General features: G+C 40.3%; 1 long non-coding RNA gene across 3 annotated transcripts in view; it reads left to right on the top strand.

Annotated features, from left to right (window-relative positions):
• Nucleotides 1–26,582, top strand: part of LOC102989785 (uncharacterized) — a 54,371-nt gene that overhangs the window by 24,578 nt on the left and 3,211 nt on the right. For all 3 annotated transcript variants that reach the window (XR_448727.4, XR_448726.4, XR_003679728.2), the window contains 2 exons: nt 17,290–17,374; nt 26,049–26,515. This is a non-coding gene — a long non-coding RNA (uncharacterized lncRNA). The remainder of the gene's footprint in view (nt 1–17,289; nt 17,375–26,048; nt 26,516–26,582) is intronic.

Genomic DNA, 26,582 nt, shown 5'->3' on the forward strand with positions numbered 1-26,582 from the left:
CCCTGGTCTTACTGCCCCAAACCAGGAGGCACTTCTTTGTGGCAAAGCCCTCTTGAATGGGGATTATGGCTGAAGCCCTTTGTCCTCCCCTAGGCTGACCTTCAGATGGCTCCTTGAGGAACAGCTCTGTCTGGGGCATGGCCCAACTTCTCTCCCAGCCCAGCCCTGCTGGGCCTCTGAGACCAGAACAGTGCTGCTTTGAGTAGGAGAAAACTCAGGAAAGCAGCCAGGAGAGAGGGAAAGACCAGCCTAAACCCACAAAGGGGCAGCGGGTTCCCCATCCTCACCCTGCAGCTTCCACTGGAAAATTAGGAAGCTGGGCAACCAGAAGTACACATCGCTTGTCCTTGTTTTCTCAAGAAGCCTTCACCTTCCAGACCTTGCCAGGAAGCTGGCGGCATTTTCATGAAGCAGTAATAACAAGGACAGAGCGTTCTAGCCTGCTGGAGCCTGCTGGCTGGTCACTCTTTCCACTGTCTTTTGTTTTCATGCAGCATTCCCTCACTTGCTTCTCAGATTCCTCAGGGCTTTGAAAAAGCCACAAGTGCTCCATACAGTGACACCACCCAGCGGGCTGGCAGACATCGCTGACACGCACCCTGCCCTAAGCAATGGCATGTAGGCAAGTCCCGACTACTGGCACCCAGCCATGCACCTAGGAAGAGGCAAGACAGCTCCCAGAAAGCCAACATTGTCCGCCATCAGCCCAGCTGGCAAAGGTGGGACTTTAGATTAAGTACCAGCCAGTGGACTGGTCAATCACATACCCCTGTTTGATTCAAAACGCATCTGCAAGGTATGTTAGGTGGTTGGTACTTCTCTACCTATCTTCAAGGATCTAAATGCAGCCAACATAGATGTTACCAACAAAGTGCTAGGGCACTTTCACCATACCAACTCACATACCAATGTATTAGATTGTGTATACATACATACGAGCTGATGCTCTCAATGATATGAATTCATTCATAATCCCCATTCATTTGTGTTTCAGTATCACCTGTGGCCTGTTTCAAACCACACTCCAGAGCTACCCTAACAGAATCTATGAAAATAGGACCCAGATATGTGTATTTTTTAAAAAACTTGACAGTGTTGGTTAGAATGTAGGACGAGAGAAATTCTCACATATCACTGATGGGAGTAAAAAGTAGTTCAGCTACTGTGGAGAGTAGAGAGCAATCTAGTAAAGTTGAGAATGTGCACATTCTATTCCCTAACAATTTCTGTTCTAGATATATTCCCTAGAAGAACTCTCACACATGCGCCCAAGGAAGCATACACCAGAATACTAATTACATCATGATTTGAAATAGCAAAAAACTAGACATAACAAATATCCATCCATAGACTAGATTCTAGAATATTTATGCAATTGGTCTATATTGCAGTACTATATAGTATACTATTACTATATTATAGAATGGACTAGCTCTACAAGTGTCACATGGATAAATCTTAAAAACATGATGTTGGGACTTCCCTGGTGGCGCAGTGGTTGAGAGTCCGCCTGCTGATGCAGGGGACACGGGTTCGTGCCCCGGTCCGGGAACATCCCACATGCCGCGGAGCAGCTAGGCCCGTGAGCCATGGCCGCTAAGCCTGCGCGTCCAGAGCCTGTGCTCCGCAACGGGAGAGGCCACAGCAGTGAGAGGCCCGCGTACCGCAAAAATAACCCACAAAAACATGATGTTGAAAAAAAAGTTTCAGAAAAATATGTACACTATTTATATACATGTTCAAACATCCAAAACATATTGTCTAGTAAAAATATAAAAGCATATGTGGGAAGGATTTCCACCATCTTCAAGAGATTGGTTATCTCTGAGGAGAGATGGGATGGAAGGGCCTTTTGTTATAACTAAAATGTTTTACCGACAGTCCCCTACATATGAACGAGTTCCGTTCCAAGAGCATGTTTGTAAGTCCAATTTGTTCGTAAACCCAACAAAGTTAGCCTAGGTACTCAACGAACACAATCGGCTATATAGTACTGTACTGTAATAGGTTTATAATACTTTTCACACAAATAATACATTAAAAACCACAAAAAATATAGAAAACATTTTAAATCTTAGAGTACAGTACCTTGAAAAGTACAGTAGTACAAGTACAACAGCTGGCACACGGGCTGGCATCGAGTGAACCGGCAAGGAGAGTTACTGATGGGAGGAGGGAAAGGAGGGGGGAGATGGCAGAGCTGAAGGGCCGTCAGCAATAGGAGATGGAGGGCAAGCTGCAATTTCAATCACGCCTGACCAGGTTGATGGCACAGGTTCTGGTTCCTTGCTGGATTCAATTCTCTCTACTCTCTTGAAAAAACAATCCAGCGATGTCTGAGTCATAGCTCTTTTTTTCTCTTCATAGATGACATGGTAGCACTGGATTGCATTCTGAACGACTGCTACAACCTTCTTGTCCCGTTCTACGTTCCAGTCCTGTGCCTCAAAAATTAACATTGCCTCCTCAAATAAAGACCCTTGCCATTTCCTGCACCATGAATCTCTTCAGTTCTTCAGTTACTTCTTCTTCCTCTTGTCTCTCTTCATCCTTTCTCTGGGCCTCCAATTTCTGGCGCTTCTTAGCAGTACGAGCTACATCACTGCTGCTTTTGCGCTTGCTCCTGGACATCCTGGGCTTGAAATAAAGGTACTGTACTACTGTACACTATACAATACTGTACAGTAAAGTACACAAAAGCACAACCACTTGTAGAAGATGCACACACATGACAGTGTACACCAGACGTGAACTTACGTGATCGGACATGTGAATGCGTGATCACGTCTTTGAAAGTTCGCAACTTGAAGGTTCGTGCATAGGGGACTTACTGTATTTATAGTTTAATTTAAGCAAATATGGCAAGTTGTTATAATTTATTAAATCTGGATAGTGCATATATGTTCCACTGGTAACTCAGAGGGTCATCCATAGCAGAAGGATCTCTTGAGATTTTTAGGATTACTGAAATTAAAAGTTTGTTTATGCGAATGGCTCATATCAGTGAGCCTTCAGATCCTTTCTACTCTGTTTTTTCCAGACCTCTCCAACTTTTAACTGTCTCTCTACCCCCTGAACTTTGCTAGAGCTCTAATTATCTGTAGTGTTCACTTGGCAATTCTGTACTTTCCTGTACATTGCTGAAACAGGCTATTATTCACTCAGTAGGTTTATGTCTTATTTCTTGAATTAGGCTATAAGCTTCTTCAGAACAGGGACCATATCTTGTTCATTTTTGTATTTTCTATAATATCTAACACACAGAGTAAGCAGTAAAGCATAGTGATTAAGAAAATAAGATAAAACGAGTTCAGAAATGTGGCAGGATATAAGAGCAATATACAAAAATCAGTTGTATTTCTATACACTAGCAATGAATAATCAGAAAATGAAATTCAGGGCAATCCTATCCAGATCCTATAGCTCTTTCTATCTTTCTTTTTTGCATAAATTGACAAGCTGATGCTACATTTTATATGGAAATGTAACCCAGAATAACCAAAACACTTTTGAAGAAGAAGAACAAATTTGGAAGATGCTCATTTCCTGATTTCATAATCTACAATGAAACTACAATAATCAAGCTCTAAGGCATAAGGATACATGTTTAGACCACTGGAATAGAGTTGAGTGTCCAGAAGTAAACCCTCACGTATATGGTCAGTTGATTTTTTGACAAGGGACCCAAGACAATTCAATAGGGAAAGAGTAGTTTTTTCAATAAATGGTGCTGAGACAACTGGCTATCCACATGCAAAAGAATGAAGTTGGGCTACACCTAACACCATACAAATAAATTAACTCAAAATGGATCACAGACCTAAATTAAGAGCTAAAACTACAAAACCCCTAGGAGAAAACATAGTAAATGTTTATGACCTTGGATATGGCAGTGGTTTCTTAGATATGTTGCCAAAAGCAGATGTGACAAAAGAAAAACACAGATAAATTGGACTTTAAAATTAAAAACTTTTGTGCTTCACAGGACACCATCAAGAAAGTAAGAAGACTACCCACAGAATGGGAGAAAATCTTTGCAAATTGTATATTGACAAGGAACTTATATCCAGAATATATAAAAAGATATTACAACTCAATAATAAAAAGACAACACAGTTAAATCATGGGCAAGGAATTTGAATAAACATTCCTCAAAAAAATTTATACAAATTGCCAATATGCACAAGAAGAGATACTCAGCATCACTAGTCATTAGGGAAATGCAAGTCAAAGCCATGATGAGATACCTCTTCACACCCACAAGGATGGCTATAATAAAAACAGACAATAACAAGTGTTGGTAAGGATATAGAGAAATTGGAACCCTCATATATTGTTGGTGGGCATGTAAAATGACGCATGTAAAACTTTGCAAAATAGTTTGGTAGTTTCTCAAAATGCTAAACATGGAATTACCATAATACTCATCAATTCTACTCCTAGGCATCTACTCAAGAGAAATGAAAATATACCTCCACACCAAAGCCTATACATGAACATTCATAGCAGTATTATTTACAGCGGTTAAAAGTGGAGACAACCCATGTCCATAAGTTGATGAATGGATAAACAAAATGTGGTATATCTATACAATGGAATATTTTCAGCCATGAAAAAGAATGAAGTACTGATGTATGCTACAACATGGATGAAACTTGAAAACATTATGCTAAGTGAAAGAAGCTGTTCATGAAAGACTATATATTGTAGATAAGGTCTTTAAAGAGGTTAAGTTAAAATGAGGTCTTTAAGGTGGGCCCTAATTCAATATACCCAGCGAGACACCAGGATCAGCCATGCCCAGAGAAAAGAACATCTGAGGACACAGCAAGAAGGCAGCCACATGAAAGCTAAGGAGAGAGGCCTCAGGAGAAACCAGACCTGCTGACACGTTGATCTTGGACTTTTAGCCTCCAGCACTGTGAGAAATAAATTTCTGTTGTTTAAACCACCCAGTCTGTGGTATTTTGTTATGGCAGCCATGGCAAAATAATACAGTGGTTCTTTTGAGTGTGTAACAATGATGTGGTGTATAAGAAAGGCCTATGCTTTGAACTATTGTATTGTGCAGGGTGGCATCTTCTGATCAATCATGTCATCAATTGCTAGAAATATGAGAACTCTCCAGAAGATCAAGTACTGTGTAGTAGTTACCATGCACAGGCCCCATAGAGCCCTGGCCTTTGAGAATGCCCTATTCACCAACCCCAAAGAAGGTAAACATTTAGAAGATTTCTCCAGACCCACGGGATTTTCATAAATCGGTAGAGATTGATCCAGATATGCTTAAAACCAGGGAAAATGTCATTTTAAATGATGTTAATTGCTGAGAACTTTTAATAACATGGGGAAATGATTATAATATTAAGTTAAAAATTCTGCATGCAAATTTAACAAGTATAGATAAAATCACCTTATCTGTATAACGATATGCATAGAAGAAAGACTGAATAGAAATATAGCTAAAGTTAATATTAGTTTTTCTTTGTGATGAGATTTGGGGTTATTTTTGGTTTTTTCTTTATACCTCTCTGTATTTCTGAATTTTCCAAAGTGAGCATGTATTAGTTTTATAATCACAAAATATGCTTATATTTTTAAGATTAAAAATTGAGGTAGAGGGTATATAACCCAATGCTAGGATTGAGAGTCATCTCCAGGAGATGTGGTTCCAGGACTCAGAGGTCAGATATGTTGGAACCCTGATGCCTACTTGTCCTCTTGGGATCTGGCCATAGTGTGTTGTCCCACGCCTAGAAATTCTGATTAGGCTCCTGCAGTGCCCTCCTGTCTAGTTCAGGTCTCTGAACACTGATCCTCCTTCCCTTTAGACCTCTAACTCCTGACTCTGAACTTAGACTTTTCTTTCTGGATTTATGTGGCCACCCCTCTTTCTCTACTAATGACTCAACACAACCTCTCCCTCCCTCTCCCACACCTTTCTCCCAACCTTTTGTATTCTGAGGCTACCCACAGCACTGACAGCGGTGTCCTTCATAAGCAGGGTGACTAAAAAGTAGCGGCACAAAATGAGAGGAGGGGGACAAGAGAAGGAAATGCTGAGGGAGATGCTTCGGAGGTTTCCTTCCTTGTGGGCGTTTGGCACTCCTGGCGTCTGTCTACTTCTCTTACTCCTCCTCCTTAGCGGAGGGGCTTAATCTGCTTTGAGAATTGAGAAGTACACAGGGCAGGCTCAGCTTAGCTCCTTCTTTCTTCCACTTAGGTATCACCTGCCCACAGTGAGGATGTCACCTAGGTCTGCTCCTCTGGGAGCAGGGTCCCCTTCCTACTCCCCCTCCTACTCCCAGCGTGAGAAGTCCTGTCCTGGTCAAATGTTACTTGTGACTGGGTGAACAAGTCGACCTAATTCTGAAACTCATTTAGTATTTAGTATCCCGTTATCTCTCACAATAAACAGACTTTATCAGCAATCAACGTGGTATTTCTTTCGGTCTCCATCTGCTCCCTCTTTTGTTTCATTTCACAACTTGACCAGAACCCAGGATAGGGACTGCGGAAAAGAATAGGAACTTCTCAGAGACCTGAAAAGGAAATACCACTTGTTAAGAGCCAACTGTGTGCCCAGCACCAAGACAGTTCTTAACGTCTCTGAGGCTCAGAGACGTTAAGAACTTGCCCAAAGTCTCACAGTTAGAGAGTGGCTGATGCCTCTTTGACTTCAAAGCCCAAGCACTTTCCACTGCATAAGACGTTGTCTTTGGGTGCCACCAAGGCACTCCTCAGGGACTGAGGCAGTAATCTCACCTTCATTCATACTTCATCCCAACCGTCTGTGCTATCAACTGAGCAGCATGCAAGGGAGAAAACCAGGATACATCCAAAGGAGAAGGAGTGAGGAGATTATAAAATGCTAGACCAAAAAACATCAAGAAATGTATTTTTCCCCAGATTTCTTGGGGACTTTTGGACAAATGACCTCCCCTGCCCCCCAACCTGTGCTCTGGCTTCCTCAGTTGTAAAATAATTCAATAATACCCAGTCCTCCTTAAGTCAGACCACATGTCATGCTTTCCTGAGACTGGCCTCAGCACAGTTGTCCTTTTGCCCCCACTTGCTATTAAAAAACAAATGTATGTCATATTGCTCTGGGTGGCACATGGAGTAAAAATAATGATAATGAATAATGAATCAGCTTAACAATATATGAAAACCAGAAGTAATGAACTGATGAACAGAAAATCATATTAAAATGCCAGCCATAGGGGCTGACCCTTTAAAGAGACAAGCTGACGAAGACATTTTGATGTGACCCCTGAAGGACAGTCAGCTGGCAGGCTAAACCACAGTCACTGAGAGGGCCAACAACTCCCCAGATGCCTAGGGACCAGGAACATTTCCAGGAGCTCAAACCACTGCTACCTTCTTCTCCTCCTCCCCCAAAAAGCTCAGAAAGTGCAAGGGCACCCCACAGGCCACTAAGCACATTCCCAATAGTCCTCTAGGGAAATCTGATGCTGAAAAATGGACCTTGTCCAAAATAGTGGTTCAAGTCAGATGAGGAATTACAGAGAAGACAACCTTCCATGGTAAATACCCTGCCTCCAAATCCCCAATGTCTTCATTAGGGAACTGAAAACACAGGCACACCAGCTGGTCTCAACTGCTTTGAAGCACTGTGGCACAGTGGAAAGAGCAACGCTGTAGGGCTGGCAATAAGAGACTAGCCTTCTAGTCCCCAGCTCTGCCCAATTTTAGTTGGGTGACCTTGGCAAAGGTACTTAACTTCTCTGGACCTCACTTTCCTCATTTGTTAAATGAGGTTTGATTAAACCATGATGTCTTCTGGTTCTGAAATCCTATCTTTCATCTTTGGATTCGCATCTTACATTTAAAGAAAATTAAAGCAGGTTCTTGGGTGTTGTGTTTCTCAGAGATCTTGCCTCTCACCTTTTAAATGTTCTTCATTGGCTTTCCTATCACAAGATTAAACCTAAATTCTTCAGCATGACATTCAAGGTTCTTTGAGATCAGCCCATGCCTATCTATTGTGCCACCCTCCTCTCACTCCCACCAATCATGTATTTTATACTCTGGCTATAATGGACTATTTGTACTCCCCCATAACACTTCCTGCAATTTCAAGTACTTACTGAGCATGTACTCTGTGCTAGACCTTACATCAGTAAGCCTTTAAACATAATCGTTCACTTTGCTTGAACTGCCTTATATTAATTAAGGTAGAGCTCACTGTTGTAACAAACGAGTTATATAATATCAGTACATTAAAGCACTAGAATGTTATTTCTTAGTCATATCAGTCTGGCAAGCCGCCTTCCACCCAGGGTCCTTCTGTTTTGCAGCTCTGCCATCCTCTAAGCTTTAGAGTCCTTTATTTCCAGAGCTAACAGCTGGGAAAGAGAAGGAAGAAAAGGCACACCTACGTCTTCTTTTTTTTTGGCTGCGTTGGGTCTTTGTTGCTACGCGCAGGCTTTCTCTAGTTGCGGTGAGCGGGGTCTACTCTTCATTGCTGTGCACAGGCTTCTCATTGCGGTGGCTTTTCTTGTTGTGGAGCACGGGCTCTCAGTGCGTGGGCTTCAGTAGTTGTGGCTCGCGGGCTCTAGAGCGCAGACTCAGTAGTTGTGGCGCACAGGCTTAGTTGCTTTGCAGCACGTGAGATCTTCCAGGACCAGGGCTCGAACCCGTGTCCCCTGCATTGGCAGGCGGATTCTCAACCACTGCACCACCAGGGAAGTCAAAGGCATACCTACTTCTTAACCTGGTCTAGAAATGATGTACATCACTTCTGCTCACATCCCATTAATGAGAACGGATCACCTAGTTCCACCTAGATGTATAGGGGATTGGAAATTGGTTGGGCCAATTCCCAGAAGAAGTTGATGCTATGGAAGGAGAGCATGAGTCTCTGATGGTCAGCTAGCCATCTCATGCCCTTCCTTGATTTGCCTTCTTAGCAAAGTCTTATTCACCCTTAAACCTCAGTCCAAGTGCTGCCTCCTTTGTGAAGTCTTCTCTGACCTGTGTAGGCAGATCTAGGTCCTCCTCTTCCTATGCCTCACTGCACTTTTCACATTTCCCCATTATGACAGTTAACATAATGTACTGTGTGGTTTGCATGTCAGTCTGGACTATGAGCCTTGAGGGCAAGGATATTGTCTTTTCATTTTTGTATTTGGAAATCTTAGCATAGTGCCTGGTAAATAGTAGTTTTACAATAATATTTAATGAACTGATGAATATTATCAGTGAATGAATGACTGTTACCCTAAGGAAAAGAAGCTGGTTTTTACAGAGGAGCAAAAACCTCAGCTTAAAAAACAAACAAACAAAAATTATTGAAGATTCAAGATTATCCACAATGCTAAAAGGAAAATAAGCTTTCCATACAAATGTTACAATTATAATTAATATTTTGCATTATTATTTACTTAGAGTCTGTCTCTGTCTCTTGCATAAGCTCCGTGAGTGTAGGGACCTTATACGTATTGTTATTTGCTCTGACTCCAGCATCTAGCACACTATGTGGCACACAGTAGGTACTCAGAAATTATTTTCAGAAAGAATGAATGGATAAATAAATGAATGAAGACGGCACCCTTAATCCCATGAGCCATACAATAAGTGCATGTCTTACATTACAAGAGGAAAGTGTCGATGGGGTGGTGAAAACTTACACTACAACTAGAAAAGCAGAACAGAATCAGGACTTTACCATCATTACCTTGTACAATCTATGTCATCATCCTCTTTATATAAAAAGATGAACAGGGCTTCCCTGGTGGCGCAGTGGTTAAGAATCCGCCTGCCAATGCAGGGGACACGGGTTCGAGCCCTGGTCCGGGAAGATCCCACATACTGTGGAGCAACTAAGCCCATGCGCCACCACTACTGAGCCTGTGCTCTAGAGCCTGCGAGCCGCAACTACTGAAGCCCGTACACCTAGAGCCTGTGCTCCGCAAGAAGAGAAGCCACTGCAATGGGAAGCCCACGCACCGCAGCGAAATGTAGCCCCCGCTCGCTGCAACTAGAGAAAGCCTGTGTGCAGCAATGAAGACCCAACACAGCCAAAAATAAAAATAAAATAAAATAAATAAATTTATTTTTTTTAAAAATGAACAAACATTATTGGAGGAAACTAAAATCTCAATGGCAATAGTTGCCTGTGAGTAAATGAGGACAAATGGATGTCTCCAAAATGGTTGCGCTATGAAATAGCCTTTGTAAATTGGTTAATGCGAGAAGCAGGAAGCAAGAGTGCAGACAATTACAGAGTCGTGACAACTGAAAAATACACTGATTGAGAAGAGACAAAAACATGTTTTCCATAGTTTTTGAAGAGGTATGGAGACACTTTTTCAAATGTTTATAACACATTTATTCTCCTCATGGGTCCCATGTGACAAAGTTTGGATTAGACATTACGAATGGCTTCCGATGGACTACTTGCCAGACTTTGTCATGGGAACCATCTGACGAGCAGAACAAAGTGCAAGTGCATAAGCAACTTCCAATAAGAACCTCTGTATGGGCTTGGCCCAGGTATCTTGAAACCCTGGGAAGACCTAAATATAAACAAGTAAGTTTGCAGTGTGGACTGATTTGTGGTGGTACCAAGGTTGATGCTGATCTTGACAGGTGGACTTTTTCCAGGAACTGACCAAGATGTTAATGGTAGGTATAGGCATTAAGTGACCTAAAAATAGGACAGTACACTTATTTTGCAGACCTTTGATGATATACAAGCATGGAACCATTGGCCTGCCCTGAGGAGCTATCTGTCTCCCCTTGTGGCAGAAACTGCTATGAGCTCAGCACACAGCTAGACTAAACTTCCTAGCCTCTCTTGAAGTTGGACAGAGCCATGTGCCAGAGTTCTGGCTAATAGGATGTGGATGGAAGTGTTGGGTGCCAGTTCCAGGTCTGGTGCATGAAAAGCCTCCTGTGCAATACACGGCAGGCTCTTTCCCCACCCACCGGCTGAATGGAGAGGACTCTGAGAACCTAAGAGGAAGCTAGAGCATGCCTTGGAAGAAGACCGTGAAATACTGCATAGGATTGACCTCTACATTCCATACATCCCCACCCCTCCCAATCTATATTGTACTATGACAAGAACGATATATTTTTATTGGACCAAACCATTATATTGAAGTCATTTGTTCTAACAATTAGCCTATCTTGACTAACACAACCCTATTTCCCAACTTTTTTCCTGGTCACAAGTAGGAAGAGAGACTAGGGTGAATTTCGGGAGTCTCAGTCCACAACTACAGAGGATCAAGACAAAAGAAGTTATCAGAGACAAAGCTCAACATCAGGGAATATCACATTTAGTGGGATTCTGGAGTTAATTTTAAAGCTCAGACATTCCCACAGAGCTGAAGCCATGCATGTGAGCCTCTGCTTATCTAACCAGTCCCTTCTGGACGTTTTCAAACTCTTGGGAGAACAGTGAATAACCATTTCGCGACCATAGTTATCATATGAGCCCCCAATATAGTCTGTTCGATTTTATATGCTTAGGGTCTAGTCAGATAATACCACATTTAAAAGCTGTTTTACTTTTGCTTTTTGCTAAACATGGTAATTAAGAAGAAGAAGAAAAAATCAATTAGGAAGTAACTGTGTTTGAAGGTATATTTTTTATGTGATTATGCAAGGTTTGGTTGAGCCCAATACTAATGGACAATTATGGGGGGAGCCAACCAAGCACTGTGGCAAAAAATGAGGTCTTTTGGTACTTGCCTGAAGATGTTATTGGGAAACTTTTGTTTACTTATTATACTTTGGAAATTAAATCCTTCTTCAAGTAGCCTTGGGTCTTAAGGACAATAAATAAAGATGTGCTGACTGAAAACATTTAAAAAAACAACTTGTTATAGCTTTTAAAATAACAAGGGATAAATTCAGCTTAAAACAGGATATTCCAAAGTCATTTGGCCTGCTCAACAGAAACACAAGCTTAAAAGCTGGATTCTGTAGTTCATCTTTGTGCAGATGCTCTACCAAGTGAAACTTAGCAGGGGCCTGGGACAAGAGTCCTAGAAAATGCTAGATATCTTCTACCTGTAAACCTGATCCCATTATAGGAAAGAGGCAATTGATCTCCCTATCCTGGGAGTGCAGAGAGAGAGGGATGAGCTGGGAGAGAGTTAGGGCCCACGGGGATGAAGAAGTAAGAGATTTAGGAGAAAGTCTCATTTTTTTAAGAGTCCCTTAGGGCTGAGATGAAAGAGTTGGTCTTGGGATAGTACTTTTCTTTCCAAGAAATATATTCTATTGCCCTATTTTCAAGGGGTGCACACTAAGCTATGATGATCCTCATCTCTTCCTGAAACTTCATCTTCTATCCATCTTCCCAAGGCGCTCCATTCCTTTGTCTTCCCACCTAAAATCCCTGGCTACAGTTAGATAGCCATGAGCAGACCTGGTACTTCTTGAAGCTCATCACCAGAGCTATGTCAAAATCACGTAGGAATCCAGCAGACAAACAGGTGGGCTTAAGGAAATGTTGCTAAGGTATGGTTAGGCAACTGAGTATCCCCCTCAAGACAGGATCTGTTGATTAACACAAAGGATGTGCGACCTCCTTGTATATCCCCTAATCAGAGCCCTCAGGACTTGGCAGGAGTTCTTAAGGGATCTGTGTGGCCATGTAGAACTATGTTATGTGAGTGCTTCCCAGCCTCTTCTCTCAATGATCTCATTTTTTCCCCCAAAGCTATATGCTTTGAAAGATTTTTAACTACTAAATAAATCACATTCATAAAGAAAATATATTAACTATGTATTAGGTACCAGGAATTGTATTAATGAGTGCTTTACATAGATCATCTAAAATCCTCAAGGAGTCTGAAAAATAGAAATGAATAGCCCCATTTTACAGATGAGTAAACTGAGGTTCAGAGATGCTAAATAAATAGCTCAAGTCTTATTGCTAGAAACTCAAAATTTTTTTGGCCATACTGCATGGCTTGTGGGATCTCAGTTCCCTGATCAGGGACTGAACCTGGGCCATGGCAGTGAAAGCCTGGAATCCTAACCACTAGGACACCAGGGAACTCCCTAGAGACTAAACTCTGGTTGGCCTTACCTCCATACCCATATTCTTTCCAACAGACTTTCTCTACCCTATAGACAACACACACAACCAACCAGAACTTCTTACTGTGAAGATACAGTCTTTACAATGAGTTAGTGTGGCATAATCTCCCCCCATCTTCCAGCCCCCTGCTCCCCACAAGAATAAAGAAGCTTTACTTAGTCAATCTGTTCAGGCGTTATTGTGAATAAATATACAATGTCTTCAGACTTCCCTGGTGGTCCAGTGGTTAAGAATCCACCTTCCAATGCAGCGGATGTGGGTTTGATCCCTGGTGGGGGAACTAAGATCCCACATGCTGCAGGGCAACTAAGCCCACAGGCCACAATTACTGAGCCCTTACGCTCTGGAGCCCGTGGGCCACAACTAAAGAGCCCACACACTGCAATGAAGACCCAGCATAGCCAAAAATAAATAATTTTTTTAAAGTATATATATATGTGTGTATGTATATATATATACACATATATATATATATATATATATATATGTCTTCTAGGCTTTTTTGAAGTATTGGACATGGTTCAAATAATTTCATTACTATCCTTATAGAACTCTGAGATCCCAGAAAACCAGAATGGAAACTGGAGCTGGCAGTTCAAAACAAATGGAAATTGGAGAGAGGGAATTCAGAACACAGATCCAGGCACAGACCTCCTCTTCTGGGATTCTCCCACCCCTTTGATTCTATTGAGTATTCAGTGACATACCACTGGCTGGTGTGAAGCAGGGAATCCTTCAGGAACACAAAATTTGGTGGGAATGGGGGAGTCATTAAAGTATGCCAATCTAGAATGAGTGGCAAAAGAAGGGAAGAAAAAAGAAGAATGAGTGAAGAGGGAGAGGGACATGGAGAGAGGCAGAAGGAGGAGGAGAAAGGAAGAGAAAAGAAGAAAAGAGGGAGGATAGGTATAAAGAGGAGGGAGCAAAAGAAGAGAAAAGGAAAAGAATGGATGACCGTTTACATTGTCTTTTCTTGTAACTACTGGTGAGGTCTTCATCACCAAATATAGTAACCCCGAATGGAGGTAATAGGCAAGTGTTGCTAGGTCCACCAGCAGTGCTATTGTGGAAGAACGATTTTCTCAAAGGGACCTTTACCACCTCCCCTACCCAACTGGTAACTTGGAAGCCAGAATCTTTGAAAATTACAGTATAAATGGAGAAAAAGGATATTACTAATTCCAGTAGTAAAATGAAAACTGTTAGTCCAGTATCCTAAGGTTAAGTTCTGTCCTGCTATGCAGAAAATTCACAACAACTCCCTTGTCTTTGTGCTAGCTGAAAAACGAAATAACAAAAGCAAACATGAAAAACAAACAAGCAATAATAACAAAAAAACCCCTCTGGGTATCCAGAAATACAGGGCAACCTTGAGCAAAGTTTAACTGGCTTGGGTACTTAATTGCTGTAAAATGAGAGTGTTTATTTGGAGATTTAAAAAATAACTCATTTTCCTTAGAAACCCAAATTCTTATTTTTAATAATGAAATCCTTTAACCTAGTTGCTTATATTTTCAATGGATTATTTAGTTTACGGTAGCAAAAAGAGTTAAACATCAAACAAAGAGAATAGATGCATACTTTTTCCTCACTCTAGAATTTAAACAGTACTCAAGAAACATCTAAAGATCTGTCTATTCTGCATCCAAAGAAAATGCTCTTCCTTAATTTTTTACTCTAGAGTTTAAAGTGGGTTTTTTTTTTTTTTGGCGGGGGGTGGGGAAGAATAGAAGGTGAAGAGAGAGTTATTTTAAAATGCCGTAAAAGAGTCTTCTGTATTTGAACTCCCAAAATGTTCTGACTGTCTTTAAGAAGTGTTAGCAAAAAGATCTGTTTATTCATAGTTAAATTCTGGCTAATGACCAGTTTCAGAGTACCTTCTTCTGGGCCCAGTCTCTGCTAGACTTCATATTCCAGAACGTTCTGCCCTGATTGACCACCCTCAGAGATAAACATGAACTCCTGCATCTACTCCATAAAGAGGACAAAGCCTCAGTCTTAATCCTCTTATCCTTTACACAGGATAAATGCTGTCTCCTAGGTGCCAGGCAACAACTCAGAGCCCCTTTATCTGAACATTCAAAGTAGGGATAATCATTTTAAAACAGTGCAAGTAGTCAAGTTCCCATTTTTAAAAACCCATTTTAAAATAGGCTTTCATCACCTTCACCCAGTGATCAGTATTAACTTCATTAGTAGTGAGACAACCAGACATTACGTAGGGCCTAATACGAGGCAGTAGGAAGTATACAGCATTACCCTATGAAGCATTCTTACCAAAATGTTTAACCTGATTCCTATCAAGCCTTGATCTAACTTTGAGCTTAGATGAAATACAGAGGACAGAAGAACAAGTTTAACAACACCATGAGAAAACAGACAAATCCCGCAGGTGGGACATTCTGCAGAACAATTAGCCCAGAATCGTCAAAAAGTCAAAGTCAATGAGGTGTGGGGGTGGGAGGTGGTGAACTGGGAGATTGGGAGTGACATATATACATTAATATGTACAAAATAGATAACTAATAAGAACCTGCTGTATAAAAAAATAAATAAAATCAAAAAAAAAAGATTACTTAGAGATAATGGAGATAAATCCAAAATACAGTCAGCTAAAAGAGTTGAAAATGGATGCCTCTGCAAAAGTGGAAATGGGGGAAAAGGTAGTGGACTGCCTTCTGTTTTCATAGAAAACCTTATAATACTTGTTATTTCTTTAAACCATGCATAACTTTTGTTGTTAAAAGAATATAAGTTTCCTGATGGCAGGGACCATGAGAGTCTTGTTCTATTAAACTCCCCAGTGCTTCACCTGAAGTAGGTGTGTTCAAAAAGTATTTGTTATTCAAGTAAATGAAGTCACTGTTCTTGAAGCTCTAAATGGCTCCTTGTAAGGCACAGCATTAAGATCATAATGCTTGTGATGCCTCCAGGGACTGCAGGCAGGGTCTGACCCCTGCAAACTCCTCTCCCTGACTCTTCCTCTAGTGCCTCTTTCAGGTGCTGACATGCACATTGTTCCTTCCTGCCTCAGGAAATTTGCACATGCTGTTCCTTCTACCTAAAAAAGCTCTTCACCACCATCACCTAGTTCTCTCCATAAATTGGTTAGACTTCAGCTCAGATGTCACTTCCTTCACGGGATCCTCCCTGTCTCCTGTCTTCTTCTCTTCACCAGCCTGATGGGGCCATGGTAGGCCTATCCCAGGATCCCCAAGGACCTTGTAGGTTATGTTAAGGCATTTACTCTTCTATCTAGAAGAGAATAGGGAGCCACCAAAGTGTTGCCAGCCAGGAAAGATAAGATCAAATATGCTGGTAGGTCTGGGGCTCAGAGAATTATGAACAGCAGCAAGCAGCTTACCTGGGACACCGATGACCCTTGCTCAACAAACAGTGGCCTCATCCTACCTCCCCAGGGTACCTCCAGTAATTCCCTATGGTAGTGTTTTCCAGAATGGGACATGACTATCACCGGGGGCTGTAGGGATAATTTTAGTGGCACATAACCAAATATTTTTCAAAGATTAACATATTTATTTCAATGGGGATTCAAAAATAAAACTTGCATTCTAACTCCCCCACCAAAAAGAAGCAGTCAATGTCATGAAAATAAAATGCATGTGGGTATGGTGCGAGGAGACAAGTCTAGATTAGGAGCCTTAAGAAACATAACAACCAAATAAAATATGTTTGAATTAACCATCTTTAAAAGTCATTTGGGAAGAGGGGGAAATGGAGAGTTTTTCTTAAAGAGTATAGAGTTTGTTTGGCATAATGAAAAAGTTCTGGAAATAGTGGTGGTGATTACACAATATTGTGAATAGACAATGCCACTGAATTGGACACTTAAAATGGAAAATTTTACAATATGCATATTTTACCACATATTTTTTAAAAAGACATTTTGGGAACAAGTAGGGAATATCTGAATGTGGGTGGATATTACATGCTATTGAGAAATTATAGGAATCATGTGAAGTGTGAGAATGGAATTGTGTTTACCTGATAAAGATGTGTTTATTATTTAGAAATAAATGTTGAAATATTTGGGGGGAAACGTATATGTTTCTATAAGTTGCTTTAAATTACTTCAGAAAAAACCAGAAAAATGGAGAATATATGGAAAAATTTTAGCAATTGTTTGATCTAGATGGTAGATATTGGATGTTCATTATACTATTCTGATTCCTTCTATGTATTAGAATTTTGCAAAGGAGAAGGGAATCATGAACAAATCACCTTTCTATAAGACACCACAAAGGATGACTGGAGATCTGAATCGGAAATGTAAGTTGCTCTAAGGTGATGCTCTCTGGAAGGCCAGACTTTCCAGGGTAAGGAGGTGGGTGGCACAGGAAGAGTGTTGGTGGGCAGAGTCACATAACCCTAATAGAGGTGTTACATATGAAAAGCAGCTGAAGAGAAAGTTCAAAAGGATGAAGAAAAGGTTTCAACCCAAAACGGGAGGGCAGGAAGTCTGCACACAGAATCATTGCTCTCAGCTGTAACTGGCTTTCCTGTTACCCCTGTGTCCTTCCTTGGGGTTTGGGCTGCTTAATTGCACTGAAAGGTCAAATTGTTGCAGTTATGGGAGCTAAACAGAGAGGAAAAGGATTGTTTTCACCAAAGACACTGCAGGTCATTTTCCTTCTACAAAACTATGCACCATAAAGCAAGTCACTAGGTTGTATCTCTTCTATACAGTTTTGAAGTTCATCTCCATCCTCATTCTTCTTCGTGAACAGAACTTTAATGTACCCTGACTAGAAACACATTCAGAAGAGAAGGGAAGAAGACTTTGAAAAAAGAACCACCCAAGGCACTAATACAGTAAATGCATGGCTTCCCCTGCCTAAAATACCTGATAACATCTGCAGAGCACTTCATTTATACCAACAATTTTAACCTTGCCACAAAACACAAATTGCTTTAATAACTCTGCAATTTCCTTATGGGTTAAACTCTTACTCAGCTTCTTCTAATGGGTCTTTGATTTTCATGGAACTGTGAAACATTCTTACTCACCAAGGCATTCTGCTCAGGTTTGGTTTGACCCTGTCTTCTCCACTACCTGCATCTCTATACATATCTCTGTCAGGAATCTTCCTCCGACTACAAGCTTCAAGGAGAGGAACATCAACCTTCTCTCTATCCTCTCCTTCCTATCCTGCAAGAGGAGACAGTACTCTAATTGCAGGCAGAGATCCACATTTACGGTGAGTAGGGTCACCGGACCATCCACATCCCCCTTCTCCCCCAACCCTTTCCTTCCTTCTCTTTCCTCCTTCGTGGTGGCCTCAGTGTTAGGAGGGCAATTCTCCCTCACACCATGAAGTTCAGCTATTTGGTTCTCCTACATTCTCTCAAATGCTCTCGACTGCTCTCTTATTACACACCCAGTGGAGGATGATAAAATTGCAAGACTCAGGTTTGGGCTTAGGGCAAGGAAAAATGCCCCCTAAATCTTCTATCTTGGCTATGAGATCTAGGCCAGTTTAACAGAGAGCTCTGCATTAGCATTTTAGGTGCAACCCGATTAACAAAATGTTACATTACTATTGACTCAACTGTCAGGGCTAACAGTGGTACCTGGGCTAAGGCTGGGTTTAGGCATTCTTTTATCCCTTGTCCTAATAATACCTTTATCTATCTATCTATCCATCCATCCATCCATTTATCCATCTATCTATCATCCATCTTTCTATGTATATCTAACAGCTTTATTGAGATATACATCACATACTATACAATTCACCCATTTAAAGTATACAGCTCAATATTTTTTAGTACTTTTACAGAGTTGTGCAAACATAACCACAATCAATTTTAGAATATTTTATCACCCCCAAAAAGAAACCTTGTACCCATTAGCAGTCACTCCCCATTTCCTCCTAACCTCCTCCATCAAACCTCAGCAATTAGGCAATTGCTACTCTATTTTCTGTCTCTATAGATTTGCTTTTCTGGACATTTCATATAAATGGAATCAGGCCTTTTTCACATAGCATATGTTTTCAAGGTTTATATCCATGTTGCAGTACTTCATTCCTTTTCATCGCCAAATAACATCTATTGTATGGATATACCATATTTCATTTAACCAGTCATTAGCTGATAGGCATTTGGGTGGTTTTCTCTCTTTCTCTCTCTTTTTTTTTTTTTTTTGAGACTGGAACAGCACAATCTTTATTCAATGGCCAAAGAATGGAGAAGCAGGAACGTAGTTTGCAAATCAACTTCTCCAGATTGTTTCTAATTTTAGACTATTATGACTACTGCTGCTATGACCATTCATGTGCAGTTTTTGTGTGGACATATATTTTCATTTCTTTTGGCTGTATATGTAGGAGAGGAGTTGCTGGGTTATATAGTAACTCTATGTTATAGTCTCTTGAGGAGCTGCCAGACAGATTTCCAAAGTGGTGTATCATTTTACATTCCTACGAGGAATGTATGAAGATTCCAATTTCTCCACATCTTCATCAACCCTTAATACTATCTGTCTTTTTGACTATAGCTATCCTAGGCGGTATTAAGAGGTATCTCATTTTAGTTTTGATTTGTATTTCCCTGACAGCTAATGATGTTGAGCACCTGTTCATGTGCTTATTGACTGGCCTTTTGTATATCTTCCTTGAAGGAATGTTTATTCAAATTCTTTGTCCATTTTATTTTTTAGGGTATCAAATGTGATTGGCTTTAATTGTTTTTATAAGCAATTTAGGGTCTTCAGGGTAATATCCATTTTGGGAGGAAACCAGGTTGCTTTTGTAGGGCGTCCCTGGTGTGGTCCTAAGATTGGTTCCCATGGCTTTATTTACTTAATTGTTTTTTAAAATTTTTACTGGAGTATAGTTGATTTTCAATGTTGTGTTAGTTTCAGGGTGTGTGTGTGTGTGTGTGTGTGTGTGTGTGTGTGTGTGTATCTCCATTCTTTTTCAGATTTGTTTCCCATATAGGTTATTACAGAATATTGAGTAGAGTTCTCTCTGCTATACAGTAGGTCCTTGTTAGTTATCTATTTTATATATAGTAGTATGTATATGTTAATCCCAATCTCCTAATTTATCACTTCCCCCATGTTTCCCTTTCGGTAACCGTAAATTTGATTTCAAGATCCGTGAGTCTGTTTCTGTTTTGTAAAAAAGTTCATTTGGGGCTTCCCTGGTGGCGCAGTGGTTGAGAATTTGCCTGCCAATGCAGGGGACATGGGTTCGAGCCCTGGTCTGGGAAGATCCCACATGCCGCGGAGCAACTGAGCCTGTGAGCCACAACTACTGAGCCTGAGTGTCTGGAGCTTGTGCTCCACAACAAGAGAGGCCGCGACAGTGAGAGGCCCGTGCACCGCGATGAAGAGTGGCCCCCGCTCGCTGCAACTAGAGAAAGCCCACGCACAGAAACGAAGACCCAACACAGCCAAAAATAAATAAATAAATAAATAAATAATTAAAAAAAAAATTTTTTTAAAAGTTCATTTATATTATTTTTTATTAGATTCCACATATAAGTGATATCATATGATATTTGTCTTTCTGTCTGACTTACTTCACTTAGTATGGTAATCTCTAGGTCCATCCATGTTGCTGCAAATAGCATTATTTCGTTCTTTTTAATGGCTGAGTAATTCCATTGTATATATGTGCCACATCTTCTTTATCCATTCATCTGTCAATGGACATTTAGGTTGCTTCCATGTCTTGGCTATTGTAAACAGTGCTGCAGTGAACACTGGGGTGCATGTATCTTTTTGAATTATAGTTTTCTCTGAATATATGCCCAGGAGTGGGATTGCTGGATCATATGGTAGTCCTGCATTTAGTTTTTTAAGGAACCTCCATACTGTTCTCCGTAACGATTATACCAATTTACATTCCCACCAACAATGTAGGAGGGTTCCCTGTCCATTTTAAAATTGGGTTATTTGTCTTATTATTGAGTTGTTAAGTGTTCTTTCTATATTTCTAGACATAATCTATTTTTTCTTTCGTTACCTATGCCTTTGGTATCATATCCGAGAGATCATTGCCAAATCCAATGTTGTAAAGCTCTGTCCTGTTTTCTTCTAAGTGTATAGTCACTTTTATATGTTGCTGGATTCAGTTTGCTTGTATAATGTTGACAATTTTTATTCATAAGAGATATTGTTCTGTACTTTTCCTGTGATGTCTGGCTTTGGAATCAGGGTAATACCAGCCTCAAAGAATGAGTTGGAAGTGTTACTTCCTCTTCTATTTTTTGGAAGAGTTTGTGAAAATTTTGTATTAATTCTTTAAATTTTGGTAAAATTCAACAGTGACCTCATCTGGGCCTGACCTCTTCTTTGTGGGAAGTCTTAAATTCCAAACTCAATCAATTTATTTGTTACAGGTTTATTATGATTTTCTGTTCTTCTTGCATAGTTTGTGTAGGTTTTTATTTATTTATTTATTTATTTATTTATTTATTTTATTTATTTATTTATGGGTGCATTGGGTCTTCGTTGCTGGCACAGGCTTTTCTCTAGTTGCATGGAGCCGGGGCTACTCTTCGTTGCGGCGCACGGGCTTCTCATTGCAGTGGCTTCTCTTGTTGCGGAGCACAGGCTCTAGGCACGTGGGCTTCAGTAGTTGTGGCTCATGGGCTCCAGAGCGCAGGCTCAGTAGTTGTGGCACATGGGCTTAGTTGCTCCGCGGCATGTGGAATCTTCCCGGACCAGGGCTTGAACCCATGTCCCTTGCATTGGCAGGTGGATTCTTAACCACTGTGCCACCAGGGAAGTCTGTAGTTTCTGTCTTTCAAAGAATTGGTCCATTTTATCCAAGTTATCTAATTTATTGGCATACAATTGTTGATAGTATTCGCTTTTTTATCCTTTTTATTTTTGTGGAGTTAGTAGTAGTGTCCTCTTTTATTTCTGATTTCAGTAATTTGAATCTTCTCTCTTTTGTTTCTCGGTCAGTCTAGCTAAAGGTTTGTCATTTTGTAGATCTTTTCAAAGAACCGGCTTTTGGTTTTGTTCATTTTCTCTATTGTTTTTCTTATTCTTTGTTCCATTAATTTCCACTCTAATCTATTTCCTTCCATCTGCGTGATTTGGGTTTAGTTTGCTCTTCTTTTTCAGTTTCTGAAAATGGAAGAATAGGTTATTGATTTGAGATCTTTTTCTTTTTTTTTTTCTTCAATATAGGCATCTACAGCTATAAATTTCTTTCTAGGTACTGCTTTGGTACATTCCATAAGTTTTGGTATGTTTTGCTTCCATTTTCATTCATCTCAAAGTATGTTCTAGTTTCCTCTGTAATTTCTTTTTTGCTCTATCGGTTATTCAGGAGTGAATTGTTTAATATCCACATATTTGTGAATTTACCAAATTTCCTTGTCTTACTGATTCTAATTTATTTCCACTGTGGTCAGAAGTCATGTTTTGTATAACTTCAAATCTTTTAAATTTATTAGGGCTTGTTTTATAATCTAGAATATAATCTATCCTGGAGAATAGTCCATATTCATCTGAGAAGAATGTGTATTTTGCTCTTGGTGGTTGGAGCATTTTATAGATGTCTGTTAGGTCTAACTGGTTTATAGTTTTGTTACAAACCGAATAATACACTGTCATAATTATTCATTAATATAATTTTGTCATGTTTTACGGTTGAGAAAAGAAAGGAAAGCAAGTTATATTTAGAGTTTTTTATATCACCTTCTTATTTACCAGATATGGTTCTCTTCATTTGTTCCTGCAGATTTGAGTTACCATCTTGTAACTCATTTCTTATTCCACTACAGCTTTGTTCCCACCCACCTCCATTGTGCTGTCATTATCAAATATGTTCTTTTATACAACTGCTTTCTAGATCATTTAAGAGAAAAAAGGGAGAAAAATATATATTGATATACTGTCTTTTATAATTACATAATTATATTTACTAGTGCTCTTTGTTTTTTTGTGTGGATTTGAGTCAGCTTGAAGAACTTCCTTGTTTCGTGTAACTCTAGCTAGCAGTGAATTCTCTCAGATTTTATCTGGGATTGTCTCTGTTTCTCTTTCATTTTTGAGAAATAGTTTACTGGATAAAAGATTCCTATTTGATAGGGATTTTCTCCTCAGCATTTTGAATATGGCATCTCACTGCTTTCTAGCCTCCACTGAGAAATGGTGAGAAGTCAGTTATTAGTCTTATTTGGGTTCCCTTGTTTGTGATGTGTTGGGTTTTTTTCTTGCTGTTTTCTAGATACTCACTTTCAACATTTTTACTATGATGTGTCTGAATGTGGATCTCTTTGTGTTTATTCTACTTGGGATTAGTTGAGCTTCTTGGATGTGTAGATTAATGTTTTGCATCAAATTTCAGAAGTTTTCAGCCATTATTTCTTTAAATATTTTTCTGCTCCTCTCTTTCTCTTTCTCCTTCTGGTACTCCCATTGTGCATGTTTTGATGTGCTTAATGATTCTCACATTCCTCTGAAGTTCTGCTCATATTTCTTCATCCTCTTTTCTCTCTGTTTTTGAGATCAAATAATATCCATCTATCTATCATCTATCTATCTATCTTCAAGTTTGCTGATTCTTTCTTCTACCAGTTCAAGTATACTGCTGAGCCCCTCTAGTGAATTTTTTTTCTATTATCACAGTTTTCAAGTTCAGGATATCCATTAGGTTCTTTTAAAAACAATAATAGGGGCTTCCCTGGTGGCGCAGTGGTTGCGAGTCCGCCTGCTGATGCAGGGGAACCGGGTTCGCGCCCCGGTCTGGGAGGATCCCGCGTGCCGCGGAGTGGCTGGGCCCGTGGGCCATGGCCGCTGGGCCCGCGCGTCCGGAGCCTGTGCTCCGCAACGGGGGAGGCCGCAGCAGAGGGAGGCCCGCATACCACAAAGAAAAAAAACAAAAAACAAAAAAAAACAATAATTTCCATCTCTTTATTGATTATCTTATGAGAGATTGTTACCCTACCTTCTTTTGATTCTTTAAGCATGGTTTTCTTCAGTTCTTTCAATATATTTATGATAGCTGCTTTGAAGTCTTTGTCTGCTAAGCTGGATATCTGGGCCCTCTCACAGGGAGTTTCTGTTGATGGCTTTTTTCCTCCCTTGTATGGGTCACATCATACTTTCCTGTTTCTTTGCATGTCTCATAATTTTTTTGTTGAAAATTGGACATTTTAGATAATATATTGTAGCAGGTCTGGATACTGATCCCCTCATTTTTCTGAACTGTTCAGAATTTGGGTTCTGAACCAAGTATGATATGAAGACTAAATTGGAGGTGAATTTGAGGTAAAGGTACTGATAGATCACCCCTGACCAGATGACAACTTCATAGAAAATCTCTGAGAACCATCTCCCTTATGCACTCCAAGCACAGAATACCAGCAGATACTGATAAAAATAAACCACTAAACCAGGTATCAGGAAACAAGGGTACTAAATCTTAGCTCTCTTCTTGGATTTCTAGGTGATGCAGAGTAAGCCAGTCAACCTCTTCTGAGCTCCAGTTCCCTGGAGTAGCATATTGTGTTCAAGTATTTGTCTCACCGCTGGTCCCCAAATAGGGCATGTAGTTTAGATTGTATTTATGGTGGAGTGATTTTCACTAAATCTTCCCTATTCTTTTTCCGTCCTGCTATTTCTTGTGACTGACATCATGCATCTGGGAAGTATCTGCCTGGGCTTTGAGAGTTATTGCTGCTTTGGATGTGTGAACTGCAGTTTGAGTCTTGTCTAATAAGCATCATGTTCTAAACACCTTGAACTTGTTGGATGAAGAAAGGAAATCACAAAGTTTATCCCTACCCTCACTAAATGTTTTAATTTGTGAAAGAAAAGGCAGTAGGAAACTTGGAATTTCCAGCTCTGATCTTTTGGTCCTAGTCTACTGTTCCAAGCCAGAATCATGTCTCATCCTCCCCAGGCACTATTATTTTTGGTCACTTAAAATGAAGTTGTTCCTAGACAATTCATCTTCCAGCTATCTTTGGAACAAAGTTTGCCTCCAGTAAGATCTTTACAAGGGCCTGTGGCCCTGACTTACTTTTTACTGGCTTCTTAATAAGCACTGCCACAAGCCATTTGAATACCTTGGAGATCAAGATTAGTAAGTCCCATCAGTCATTAAGGTGGTTAAAATCAGTCTCCCTCCAGAGATTAGGTTTAACTAGCTCACCCACAGGGCGAGGACTCTTTGGCCAAAAAACCCCAGATCTAAATTGAAAGCGACTGACCAAACCAAGATCGAGCTAGTTTTCTTACTTGCAGCAGCCAAACTATTGTCCTGGCTGGTAGGCAGAGTTTTCACAGCACAATAAAGTTGTTAAAAAACATTTGGGGCCCAATAGGAAATCATTGCTTAATGGCTATAAAGTTTTTGTTTTGGATGATGGTAAAGTTTTGGAAAGAGATAGTGGTAACGGTTACACAAGATTATATATATACTTAATGCCACCGAATTGTACATTTAAAAATGGTCAAAATAGTCAATTTCATGTTATGTATATTCTACCACACACACACACACCCCTTGGGGCCCCACTGCTGCTGGCTCTCTGTCCAGAATGTTCCTCAAATTGTTTAATAATAACATCTAATCTGAGGCTTTGCCAGCACCTGAGGTTCCTGAAGAGCTCCAAAGATTTCCTGAGTATTACTGCCAACAGCATGGCAAATGGAAAAAAAATTAACTTTCCATATCTCTGCCTGTTTCCCCAGAAACTTGGAAATAATATGCAGCTACTTAGAGTCCAGGGGTGCAGAAAGGCTTAAGAAGGGTGTATGTACATTTGGAGTTAGTCTGAGTTGGCATCCACTTCTGTGTACCCTCATTAAGTGGTACCTGAAATAACTAGCAGGATCATTAAGTGGCTTACCCTAATCCTTCTAAATTGTTAGACTTAATCTAGAATTATGATGATATAACCCCAATTAACTGCCAATAGTTTTGAACATCCTTTTCTGATTGACTATGTCTTTTTCCTGTTTATCTGTTAGGCCACTGCAGCCTTGTGACCCAAGGCTCTGGAATGGATCAGCCCTCCTACTCACTCCCTCCTGCACACACCGCGTCTCCATGGAAACAGCTTGTCAGGCCCTGTTTGGCTGCAGGTTCTGAAGACCTCTCATCTGCAGCCCCAGTCCTGCACAGATTCAGTCTTAATAAGCCAGGCTTCTAAGGAGGAACTTGTACTAGAAGGCCCATCCTCTCTAGCTGATGGGGTCTGGAATTGTCCTTAAGTCTCCTTTGGGGTATACCTGGGGAGTCCTGAATGCCACTGAGTTGCCCTGACCTTCCAACACTGATATTCAGGTCAATGGCAGGTTTCCATCCTGGGTTTCTGCTTCAACCTGAACTCATCATCTCCTTCCAGCAAGCCTTCTGCTCCCATCATCTCTCCCCACCCACCAAGGGTGAAAGTCATTCCGAGCTCTACAGGCCCCACCTGTGGCTAATCACCAAGGTCAGTTGGTAACTACTTTTTTTTTTTTTTTTTTTTTTTTTTTTTTTTTTTTTTTTTTTTTTTTTTT

Source organism: Physeter macrocephalus, chromosome 5 (assembly GCF_002837175.3).
Source record: "Physeter macrocephalus isolate SW-GA chromosome 5, ASM283717v5, whole genome shotgun sequence".
Classification (NCBI taxonomy): Eukaryota; Metazoa; Chordata; class Mammalia; order Artiodactyla; family Physeteridae; genus Physeter; species Physeter macrocephalus.